Here is a 13365-nt window from a genome sequence, read left to right on the forward strand (position 1 = left end):
TGAGCAAATAGCAGAGGCATCTATCAAAGTTTTGATGCAGTGTGATCTCATATAGTGTGAACATATAGCTTAGATCACTTCATATCCTCATGGTATTATTAAGTCTATTAAGGACCTGGTCTGTGAGGGAGATGCTGGTTGCCTCCACATCTCACCAGCTGGAGGAAACTTGTCAAAAGAAATTCAGCATTTCATCTGGTTCAGCCTTCTGTGTGGTGAGATAGAAGGTCATTCTCTGTGAAACATGAATAAACAAACCGCACATCAGTAAAACAGTGGTGGTTTTGTCACTTCTTGGTTACGCTGACCAGATAATTGTGAACGTGTTTTCTACTCTTAAATGTGCCAGCTGGGGGAAGACAGATTTCTCCATGAAGAGGGAATCCAGGCAGGTTCTAGGGCACCACCTCAGATCTGTCTTGCCTCACTGTGCTCATCGGGTACCAGATAAATCTAGTGGGATCTCAAATAATGCATGCCGAAGGAATCTCTGTTAATTATTCCACAGTGTAGATTTCTGCCTCTGAAGGCAACAAGACTCTTTCTGCAGTCAGTTGAGAGAAATGGACATATCTTAGTGTACTCATCTGAGCTAAGTAGGATGAATTGTTCTCTAGGAAAAAAAAAAAAATTAGTCTGTGGGGTTTGTGGTGGGTTTTTTTGTATTGTTTTGGTTTGTTAGTTCTTTTTTTCCATAGTCTCCCTTGGCCACACCTGGCATGTGAAGTGTATGTCTCTACTTCTGAGCCTGACATTCAAGGCTCCCTTTAGTCTACGACACAATCTCATGTTAAGTAGCTGTCAATCTTTTTAATCTGGAGAATAGGGCTCTTATCTCCATTGACTTTATTGACCATGTCTCCACTGAATATAATGGGAGTCTTAATGAGGAGCTTGGAGGTCAGTGCTTCCAGTAGGAGTATGTAAAGCTTGGCGAGGTGGATTTCTGGCACTTCAGTTTGGCTGATGAATTCAAATGAAGATATCTACTGTGCAAACATCTCAAATTAGTTTTAAGAGGGATCCCACTTACGTGTCTGTACCTCCAGTCCTGAACCAGCATCTGCCTAATTTATCTCTCTTTCTCTGGATGGGACATTTGATATCTGATGGGACAAACTGGCATCTAACTTTAGGTAACTCTGTTAACAGCATATAGCTCCTTGGCTCTATTAGCAGTTTATAGCTCCTTAGAAAGTCAGTGGAGAAAAGGAAAAAAAAAAAAAGAAGCAAGGGCATAACTTTATTTGGTTGAATTACCCGCTGGAGAAGCCCTCTTCGTTGTTTTGAGTAGACAGGGAGCAGAAGGAAGTAAATTCCATGCAAACACCCTTCCTGTGGTTTGCTGTGGTCTCTTTCTCCACCAAACGTTCGTGGCTCCTTGGACAGAGAGAGGGGACAGTGCCAATGGGTGTGTGCCTGCACCCATGCGCACACCCATACGTGTTAGTGAGGAGCTTCTTATGCAGTGCAAAGTCTTAGGTTATGTGGTAAAAAGCTCATCTCCACACACACAAAGGAGCACTGAGAAACAATACATTATATACTAGAAAATACTGTGCACCGCTGCATGCACACATGTGCTGTATGACCTGGAGCGGCTCATTGCGAGGCTGAGGTCCTGATTTGCAAAAGGAGTAAGTAAAAAAAGAGAGCATTTTGAGTAATAAATAGTTATTTCATAAGGCATTATGAAGCCTGAGGTGTAATCTAGTCTTCAAAGGAATATCAGAAAGCTGTCATCTTTCCACTGAAAGGATCCTATTCCAGTGTGGTTTTGGAGCCAGAGGTCTATTTTGGGGAGTGAAATATGATTTTAATTCAGTATGTCCTAGCCTTTCAGAATCAGTTCGTTTCTCCTTTATTACTGTAGGAATGGAAAATGTCCAGATTTGAGTCCTTTGAGACTAGGTCAAATAGTTAGGAAAATTACCGAGAGGCAACCAATCAACCAACCAACCGAAGCCCCATACAGCAGTTTTCAGAGTAGACTTTAACATGTGACAAAATTTCTCCTGCGTTTGGGTGAAAGTTTCCAACAGAAATGTATTTTTACGGCACAAGCAATGAAGTCTTGGAGTTTATGGCTTGGGAAGGGTATTGGTATATACAGAGAGAATAAAAAAGAATACGAATAGGGCAAGTAAAATAACATGAGGTATATAGTCTGTAAACATTAGATGAGAAAATGAGGGAGCTAAATGAAGTAGTCTAGAAGAAAATATCAATAGAGACATGATTATAGTCTATAAAAACTTTCAAGGTTTTTAGGAAATGAAGACCAGGTGAATTATTCACCGAGTTAAATGACAGAAGTCAGAATGGCCTGATGTTAGGAAAGAAACACGTAGGTTAAGTGCTAAAAGCTAATAAAGAACAGTTGTGTGGATGGTTAATGCCCCATCGGTTTGGAAAGTCAATAGCCCAGTTAAAACAAAAGTAAAATAAATAATAATAATAGTCCAATAAAAATGTGTGGTAGAAATTATATGAATATTTATCTGTGGCCTCTCCTGCCTCTGACACAGTTAAGACATTGTCCTGACGTTAACTGGAAAAATGCACAGATTTTGGACAATTTTGTGACATGTCACGTTCTGGAGATGCTGAGCTGAAAACCTTTCAGCATTTTTTATCTTAATCCTTTCCCTGAATGTTTTATTTTGCAAACGTTTTAGGTAGCTTTTCAATCCTCATGAAAGCCTTCATCAAGCCCGTATGCTAATCATGCGGTATGGGACTGAACGCTTGAGCTAAAGAAAGGTTAGCATCTCTGTAAACGTATATCACAGAGACAGCATAGAGCACATGAGGATAATAAAGCTGGTCTGCATTGCTTTCCTTTGCTGGCACTTCCTATTTCTTGTCACTGTTTGGAAGGTTAAATTCACTTCATCTTGCCTTGTAAAGAACTCATACAGGATAAATTAGCGAACTGCCAGAATCTTCCTATTTCATTCTCCCCAGACAAACTAATTCAGAAACAAGATTTTGTTCCCTTTAGCAATGTTTACGCTTCCCATTTTCATTATTTCACTTTGCAGGCATTTTGGTCACAAATATGCATCTGTGACTAAATTTACCTAATATCTTTAGTTTCTCTTTCTTGAGATGTTGTCTAGATCTGTAATAACTATATCACTATTCTTGAGGAAGAACATAATTTTCTTGCTGGTGTTCTTGTGTTTTTCTTTAAACCAGTAAATATCCTGACTTCATTTGACTTGAAATTCAAGTTGTCACTCTTCATTTTTCTTGAGATTGAAGCTCACATCTTCCAAATAAAGTTGACTAGTTGTTAAGTATTTCCAGTAAAACAGTGTCCTCTGGCCCATGTCACTCCTTGCTGTCACAGCACACAGAAATCAGGGCAAGCATTTAATTCTCTTCAATTGAACCTATTTTTTTTAAGGTTATTTACAGGTTGGGAGATTAGACTATGTTAGACAGGGACTGTTGCTGGTCAGGAGAAAGAACCAGACTCATCCCATCCTGCATGGATGTGTCTAGGACAGGTAGCAGGAATGGCCACCGGGAAAGTCCCCATTGATGTTTCTGGACTTTACAGGGAGCACTCTTAGAGGGACAGCAGTCACTTCACCAGCTTAGTTGAAAACATGATCTCTATTTCACTGAATTTATCTCTTTAGGAGCAAATGCTACAGATTGCAAAAGTCCCTGTCTAACTAGGCTCTGCTGTGCAGTACTCTGCCATAATTACATACTTAAGAATACAACGCTAGAATCAAATGCTAATTTCCAAGTATCTTCCTTTCCTCCCGGCATTGCCAATCGGGTGATTGTGTCCCATGAGCTGGAACATATCATGTTTGGAGGGAAAGCACAAAAAAAAAAAAAAAAAAAATTGGTAGGAAGCATGGGGAGATAATAAAAGGAATTTCTGTTTTTTAGGTTATACACTTTCAGCACATCCCTTGTTAGCTTGAGCAGATATGTCACTTAAAAGAGACCAAAGAACTTGCTCCCTAAGCAATTCTTGATTGCAGCACACAGAAACAGCAAGTAACATTGGAAAAAAGCTCCTTGGTCTTGCTAAAGACCTATTTTGTTTTCTACGTTTAAGAAAAAGCTCTTAAAGACACTGCTTTCCTGGCCTTGGTTATTTTCTTGACCCAAGAGGAATAGCAGAACCTCTATAATAAGCATAGACAGATGCGCTCTTCCAGATCCAGCTGAGCTGGCTGAAAACACAACCCACTCAAGCTGTGCTGGGATTGCCTTCACGGCTTTCCTAACAGGATGGGGTTTGTGATTGCTCCCAAGTCCATCTCTAGCAAAACCAATGGAGAAATATCCATCTACCTGTTTTTAAGGTCACCTGCATGTATAACTGATGTGGGATAAGGGGCTTTCACAAAAACTATGTGCCAGGATCACTTGCCTGGATTTATCCTTTGTTAAATAGTCTAAAAAGGGACTCTAGAAAAAAGGCAGACAAATCGTCAATACTACCTGTTTTGGGAAGTAGCCTGACATAATTATCTAGTCTTTGTGAATGATTACTTTCTCTATCATCATCACGGTGTCTTTGCTTTCCTAAATCTCATTTTATTTGAGATGCTCATGACAGCTTCAGTTCTGGACAGTTTCGGTCAAAAAGCTGAGGCTAATTAGATCTCCCTAGAGATAGAAAGTTTTCATCGAACCTGTTGAGAAGAGAAGCCAGAGTGAGCCCTTTACATGCTGTCTGGTCATTTTGAATGGGTTCACCAGAGGTTGACCACAGATCATGTCACTGATCCATGACAGCCTGTTGCATAGCAGTGCTGCTAGATAGTCCCAAATTAGATTTTCAATATTTTCATTTTGATTCAGTTGGTGTTTCTTGTTTCACTGCAGATGTCTGTCATTTTGTATCTTTTTAACATTTTTATTACCTTTGTTTCTATTTTAATTAAAACCAAAAATGTCCTGAAGAAAAACAATAAAGGGTTTGTGTATAGTATTAGTGTAATACCTGACAAGCAGCTGCCTGCAATCAGGCTTGGATCAATAGGCTTTATTGTAGCAAATTTACAGGCAAATTTAAAAAAAAAAAAGTTTACATGGCATTGAGGAAACGTGAACTTTTGTTCCCTCTTCTCCCATCACTGCTGTGCACATGTGAAGGGTCTGTCAAAGACACTTTCTTCTTGAACTTCCCAACTTCTGGTTTTGATCTATGTGGTTTCTCTGCTGACGTCATGCCGTGCAGTGTGTGCTGCTGACTTCACGCTTGCTTGGAGTGGCTTTTTCGGATGGCACAAATCCTGCCCTAGACTCCACTTACTTGATTTCTCTCTATTGAGAGGTCGCTTTCTCAGGTGGAGATGCCACGTGGGAGTCAGCAATTAATTACTCAGATGAACTCTGCCTGGCATCTGACTCTTTTGCTTGATCATTTTGAGTAAATCACTTTCACTTTATGTTTTCAGGTTACCAGCCTGTGATAACCCCCATGTTTTGTTCTGAGTTAGCGCTGAAAAAAAATTTGCTGTGAACTGGCCCAAAGGGCTGAGCATCCTTTGCGACAGAAGACAGACCATTTATGTCTTGATGCCTTATGTTGAAATCTGATGGATAGTAGAAGGCTGCTGAGAAAAGCCTGTAAGTGAAAACAGGTTATGTTTTCCTGCAGAGGCATTGCTGTTGTCCCAGTGCAGAGCTAGTCATTTCTGTGCTGCAGCATCTTGCTGTGTTCTCAGTACAATGTTGGCATTATTCGAGATGGAGCTCTTCTATGGACGGTGCCAGAAATTGTGGTGGGGTGAAGGGGTGTTGTCCCATCCTGCCGCTCAAAGCTCAGCCCCCATTTTTCTCCTCCTCTCCCACAAAGGTGGACCCCGCTGTCACAAAGAGGCAGGAACCTTGTCTTGTCTCCCCGTCCTCATCAACTGACCACCTACCCTGACGAGGCTCAGCGAAGCTCCTCCAGATGGGTGGTGAAAAGCTGCCTCTGATTTTTGTCCTAATTTAGGATCAGGCTTTTGGGCAGTAGCTGAAGTATTGTGAACGCAGGCAGTGCAGGGGCTGTCAAATGGGCAGATATTTTGTAGAGCAGTCACTAAATGAGAGCGTGCCTCAATTCCAGGCTGTGAACATTTGCTTGGACACTGAGCAGTCCACTGAAACCCTGCCAAAGGCCAGTAACAAAAAGACATTAAAACATTGATGCCAAAGAGGTTTTGAGAGAGTCAACCATGTTTCTGAAAAAAAGTGGCTGAGCACTCCAAAAGCAAAATACAAAATACAAAAGCAATCAATTTCTTGAAAGAAAAAGACATACTTTTTATTTCCAGCATCTTCCTGCTTTTCCACTGCTCCACACTACAGAGTGGCACCGTGCCCATGCTGGGGCTTGTCTCTGCTGCAGGAAATCAAGCTGAATTTGGCTCTTGGCTCCGTGTAAACCCAGGAAAAAGGCTTCTCACTTTTTTTTTGCACTAGATGGGTGTTAACGAGTGAGCCAGTCACTCACTCTCCTTCTTGTTTGCCTTTCTAGCAGGAACCTGCTCACCAGCTGTGCGGCACATACGTCGGGAGGCGGAGACAGCGCAGTCCTTTCTAGACAGTCTTGATGTGTCTGGGAGCTCTTGCAAGCGTGGACCATTTACCCAACTGCTGGGTGCTTCAGATGTTCAGCAAGGGAGCTGCGAGCAGGGGAGTTTTCTGCCTAGCATCAGGATCCAGGGACGACGTACAGTACAGCTCTCAGACAGCAGTGCCAGCCAAAACATGGTGCCAGCAGCAGAGCTGTGCAGAGACGGCGAATTCTGAGAATATAATTCAGGCAGCTAGGAAAGGGCAGGAACAGCTTTAGGAAAGCGATGCGATGCTGTAAAAATACCGGTGAATGCTCTCCTTCGTGACAAACTTAAAGGAATGTTTATCCGCTTGCTTTGCATGTATAGAGATGCTTCAGCTATCACTGAAGCTAGTGATAGCACAGGCAGTTGGCTTTGAGAAGGATGGGTGTAGACATGTGTATTCAGACTTAAGTCATTCAATTAAATGGGTTTGGAAAGACAAGGATGTTAGATTACACAAATTTATACCTCTCTTCGCTGTTGCTGTTTTGTTTCACTCCCGTCACCGTGCGACCATCTATTTGCATGGTAGATAAAGTTGCCAAATCAAGAGAAAAAAAAGAGAAGGACTGGAAATAGGAACAGGACAAACTGCCCCTTCCTTCCCTTATGGGGCATCTGTAAGAATTATGCAGGGTGAAAATACATGACAAAATATAGCCCTCATGATCAACTGAAGTTTGCCCTAGAAGCTGATGATCTCCGTGAGCAAAATATCAGTGTCAGCCCCACCATCTAAGCCTGGTAGGAATGGCATTCCTCCTAAATTCAGTCTTCACCTTGGGGTGAAAATATGCTGTGCTTCTTAAAAGCACGTTCGTTATCGGAGAGCTAAACCTCAGGCCCCTGGCTTATTTTCTTTTTCTTCATCTACCACAGACATGTCATTTAATTCTCTTACCCTGAGTACAGTAAGATCGACTCTGAAGTAGAGCAGCCCTAGGTGGTGAGGTCAGGATTGCTCAGAATGAATTTGGTGAAGTAATAAAGTCTTGAAGGAAAAATAAAGAAGAAGAAAACGGTAGGAGGTATGAACTAGGTACTCTTACTAAGTCTCTTCTAGTTCCAGGAAACTAAATGGATTTTCTTAGTCTTTATGACTGCAGAGACTTGAACGATTAAATTTATAAATACTGAAAAGTGAACTAGCAAAATACTTTCTGCTATTACATTTTCCCTAAAATTAGTAATTTATTGCAGATTCCTTAGCAGGAAGCTGGTAGAAATGGTGATTTTCTTGCTCAATTTCAGGTTCACATCATTCAAAAGTAAACAACTTGATCAAGAGTGAAGACAGAAACACATGAGAGAGTCTAGTTAATTTAAATAAAAACGCACTTCAACCCTTCCCTTTATGCTAATTTCCCCATGCTGTTTTTTCTCATGCTACATTGGTGCAGAGTAATCAAATTTACATAACTTGAAGAAAATGCTGAACGCATTTCTGTATTTGCCCATGTTAGTGATGCATGCAGGAAGGATTGAAAATATCCCATTTAAAAGTTGTCCTTGTAACGGTAGTTTTAAATGTGCCCACGTCTGAGTGAAAAGGAAGAGCAAGCAATGGTTAATTTGTGATTGCATTTCTTCCCCCGTTATTGTGGGAAGCTGCTCTCGTAAGATAACAGAGCTCAGATTACCAATCACTGCGGCGATCGTCTGTGTGAAAGATAATGCAAAGTTGTAATATCACTATTTCACTCCTCTAAAAGATTTAGAAGTCCCAGGCTGCTTGTTCTGTGCCTGCCTGAGGCCTTTCTACCTGTAATTGCTTTGGGCTTTTGCTTGGCGAGATACAGCTCTAAATCGCATTGAGTCTGCAGGGTTAGTTGTTTTGGAAGGATGGGTTGAGAAAGATCATCTAATCCGATTTATCTGGCGTCTTAACCTAGCTGTACATTGTAGATAGGCAGGCCAAACTGGCTGCTCTGTGCCATTTTTGTCCTGGACAGCTTGCAGTGCCAATGTGCTATTAAAAATGTGTCAGGCACAGGCAGGCAGCGTAACTACAGCAGTATTCTGCACAGTGGCCCTCCATGTAAAGTATTTTATTGATCTTTAATGCAGGCACTCCGGCCTCATTATCCTACACGCAATAAAAAGTGAATCTCTAAGCCTGGATGCTAGTGAGAATAGGATATCCTCATAAAGTGTAGCCTGGCTGTTTGTATGTCTATACATACTATAAAGCAAGAGATAAACATCTCTGCATTTGCATTTTGTTTGAAAGCCAGAGCCAAAATGTTACCCAAGGAGATGTGATAGTTTGCAGGAGGTGTGGGAGGTGTGTTGATTACTGCTTGAGCTGGCCATATCCCTGCTAGAGGTGCAGAAGGCTTCTGGAGACTGGAGAAGACAGAGCAAGCTTCCTTGGTTTACTACCTGAGTCATGTAAGACCTCTAAAATACTCTATTTTCATAGTTGCAGAAGATTTCCTTGGAACACGCTGCAGTATGTACTACAAAATTAGCTTATGTGAGTGAGACTTTTACCTGTGATCATATAAACTTGGAGGTAACAATGAATTTGTGAATTGTACTGTGCATATCAAAGGCAGTCTCACATGTCTTACAGCCAAGTGATGATGAGGACAGCTCCAACTGCTTGAGATGTGCACGTGAGTGGAGAAGTAGTCAGAAAAGAAGGAACTTGGCTTCCTTCTTATTCTCCAGAATTAGGTTTTCAGTCCAGTTAGGAGACCCACCTTCCCCACTTTGACAGTACCAACAGCTCTGTCACATCCATCCTAAGAGAATCCATTAGTATCCTCTTCCCATGTTTTCACACACAGTCAGAAATGAAACCCTCCTCTCCAGGACACAACTCTTGGTTGAAGTTGGCGTGGATGGAGGTGGTGTAGAAATGGGTTCACGTTATCTAATTTCAGGCACTGAGCTCAATTAAGTCTCCTTTTCAACTGCCTTCATGCCGAAGTTGAAGGTAGAAGCATGTGAATGTCTTCCTCAGCCCTTCATCCTCCTATCCCTGTAGTGTGTTATTCATCTGGTGGACAGAGCCTGTAAATCCAGCTCCAAGAAATCTTAATTATTTACATCAGCTTTTACAGTTCTTTTTGGAGAGACTGTGAGAGGTCCATCTTATTGCAGCTGACATTGGGCACCTTAATTATCTGACTTGTAACTAACCTGAGCTGGAGGGAGTGTATGTGTGTGTCTCCCTCTTTGTCATATAATTTTTCTCTGTATCTTCAGGTTTTGACGAAGTCTGGAAAAGAAATTTTCCTTTGAAATCACTAAACGTTTCACTGGCAGTAAAAGCCATTTCTCATCCATCTCCAGTCAACATTTCATGTCCTTTATTTCTGATAAGGGAACAATCTTGTAATGAGCAACCAGAAATGGCATCGTTAGAGATGTAAAAGGGAGCTACAGGACTGAGACGGTACTAGCACAGATCTTACTGCTACAGGAGATTCCCTAATTCTCTGAAGATAAACCGTGAAGGGTGGTTGATGTTATGTTAGGTGGAGTTCATGTTAGATTTCTGCTTCTGGGTGAAATAAAGACCATATGGGAACTAGAAGAGAGGTCATTTCAATCCCTTGCTTGGTGATTTTATGTGGCATGGGTTGTAAAACTTGTGATATTGCTGTGTACAAGGAGAAGAAATTGTGTGTGTTAATGCTCCTCTTCTGTCCCTTCTAATGTACAAATGGGGAGTGAGGCAGGCAGAGGGCTGGGAGGGGGTCATCTTTGGAGCGGTCTCAGACATACAACTTCTGATGCAAAGATTTTACTGCTGGTAAAGTGCAGATACTGGCAGAAGTTGTCACCATCCAGATAAAACCATTTTTAATTTTTTTTTTTTTCCTTTTCTCTATCAGCAGCTGCATATAGCATCTCCCCATTGGTAGAATAAATCTGATAAAAAAATGTAGCTGTAAGCAGCAACGATTTTATCCTCGTGAAAAGATTTTATCCAACAGACAAAATGTTGTGCCTAGGCATAATTTTTCAGATATGATGAATAACAGTATAGTATGACCCTCAGTCCTAAGAATTTAATTTTAAAGGAACTATTGAGCATATCAGATATACTCAACTTTTTCTCTCCTATCATTTTTTTCACAGGCAGTTTGGTTTATAGATACATCTTGACAAAAATCTGCCACAGGCAAATTTCAACAAAAGAACAACTTCAAACACATCCAATTAACAATTTATGAAAGGAAATCCAACAGAAAATTATACAGAGATTCACAGGGCATAAAATTTGGCACTAAATGAAATTTAATGCGGAAATGCCTGTATAGGGAGTTGTGGCCCCTCCAGTGCATTGACAAAAGGAACTTTATCTGTGGAGGCTCAGTGAGTGCCCTCCATCATATCTTTTCTTGCTATAAATAAAATATTTTGTCAGACATGGCAATGAGCACAACTCAAAAGGGAACGAAGACCGCTGATAAACCAAGCTATATGCAGTTTTCAATCAGAAGTATTAAAAGTCATTAGATTTCTGCACACTATCGAATCTAGGATTTGTTCACTTTATCACAGGAATGAGGGGCTCTGTACCATCAACAAACACAAAATCACTTTTAAGTTGTTAGCACAGCCAGCCACCATACATACTCCAATAACAGGTCATGGTGACTATATTTCATGTTACTATGGAGCCATTTTTCTATCTGGAAGGAAATTTCAGCCCCCCTGCATCCCGTTGTTTCCTGATTTACTCACTCATTCAGCAGCCGTGGTTGGATTTTCTCGAAAGATGTTAAGGATACAAACGCATGTAATTGCCTTCAGCAGCTCTGAAATTAACTTAAGCCACTACTTTGTTTAGAGAGGAACATCTGTGTCTAGACCATTATCTATTTAAACACATGAATAGCTGGGTTTTTTTAAGAGATGACTGAGCAGCATCACTTGCATTGCACTATCTGGATTATTTGCGGGGGGTGTGTTATTTACAGATACCAGGACCAACAAGTGGGGATGACTAATAGATTTGACACAGGCCAAGATCAAGCATATTTGTGATACAACTGTGGCATTACGTGGACTAATGTAATTTGAAGAGTTGGTTGCTGTATTGCTAGCTCTCCTGTTAATCCTGTGCTCCCACATCAGAAAAGAAAACAGGAAAAATTTGAACACTTGTAAATTTGTTGTCTTCCACTGAAATGCATATCTGCGTAGGAAAGCATGGCTTTAGGTGTCCATTCATGTGCATTTAGGTCCATGGCACAGTGTCCTTGCTGTGACCGTAGTACAAGCATTTCATTAGATCACTGTTTTCTTGCGTCTTCAGAGGGCAGATACTTGGGCTCTTCCAGCCTACTTGGTGTTACGCAGTATAACTGCCTCTGCATGTCCTAGTTAGCCCACCAGTGAAGACGAGAGGACATCTCTGTCGGTATAAATGAAGCATTAGAATACTCCAAGGGTTTTTCCTTGAGTCCATTAATACATGCTTTTGGCACTGAAACGCTCTACCAGATAAGTTAGTGTCCAAGGCACACAATAATTAGTGAGTAAAACACCCCCAGAGTATCTTAATCCTATTAAAATGTGTCTTTTAAAGTGTAAATGAATTTTTAACCTAATTTTAAATGATGATTTTCTTCCTGTAACACACCCTTTCTGTGTAGATAACAGATCCCAGGGAAGCAGAAGGTGAAACAAAGACATTAATGTCAAAGATTTTAACCTTCTGTTTATATTTTTGAAAGATACTTGACTGTTTGCTGCCGATTTTTCTGTATGCCTCTACTTCTTCCATCACCCCACTTCCTTCATCACATTGTATAATTTTCCTTGTCTGCAACTAGATGATGGTGGTGATAATAATAATAAATTAATTTCATAAGGCAAAAGTTTAGGTAACTGCAAAAATTCTTTAGTTTCTAAATACCGAAACGATACGCTTTTTAAAGAATTAAAGAAGAGTTAAAGAGTTAAATAAGCATTTCCAGATGCCTGATATTCTTCAAAATCTAGCCAGCTTGAGTGTCTCAATGTGATCGCAAGAGTTAAATATTACCCATTTTCTCTATGCCTCCTTCGCAGTTCCTCCAAGGCAGGTCTCTAAGCAAACAAGCAAGAAGTAAAACATTATAAGTGACTTTTTTTTCCTCGTTCCCCTGCCTCCCTCATGCATGCTTGGTTAGGCTTCTCATTCTTGCCGTGGTGATTTGGCATTGTTTCCACTGCAACTTCCACTCGAGTCCTCCCAGTCCTTCCAGTTCTCAGTCCTTCTGTGCCCTTCCAGCAAGCTGCCCGATGGCCTTGCTTCCTATTCATTCTGTGGGAACTCAGGGCATTTAATATCTTTGAAAACTTAGCCACAGCAAGACAGCAAAGGCCTTCATTTCTCAGGCACAACTTGTTGAAAAGCCCCGGTGTTTGTGCTTCAGATAAGCCCAGATTCAGAGAACTGAACATCCCCCTGAATTCTTGTGCTTGTTTTCTCCTGTAGCTTTCAGAGATTTTGGGGACATTCAGGTCAAGAATGTGCTGTAGCGACCGCCAGTTCTTCTTTCACCTTCAAAGCGTCAGAAGCACTTGGATTGCTTTTTTATTGTAACTTTTGATTAGGAGTCAAAGCTCAGCTCAAGGCCAGTTTAAAGGACCGTGCGCATTGTTTGAAGTGAAATACTCATGCAGTTGTAGGATTGGAGTCTTCAGCAGTGCCTATTAGTTTAGAACTTGAGCTCAGCCTCCTGATTCTCCAAACCAACCTTGTGTCAGTTCATTCTCTGGGTCCAGTCTAGACTGAACCAAACATCTCTATAGGCACAGAAGCTAAAGGCTG

At 41.0% G+C, this 13365-nt stretch overlaps 1 protein-coding gene across 4 annotated transcripts in view; it reads left to right on the forward strand.

Moving 5' to 3' along the window:
• TSNARE1 (t-SNARE domain containing 1) overlaps positions 1-13365 on the forward strand; it is a 487146-nt gene that overhangs the window by 230514 nt on the left and 243267 nt on the right. The window lies entirely within an intron of this gene.

Source organism: Gymnogyps californianus, chromosome 2 (assembly GCF_018139145.2).
Source record: "Gymnogyps californianus isolate 813 chromosome 2, ASM1813914v2, whole genome shotgun sequence".
Lineage (NCBI taxonomy): Eukaryota > Metazoa > Chordata > Aves > Accipitriformes > Cathartidae > Gymnogyps > Gymnogyps californianus.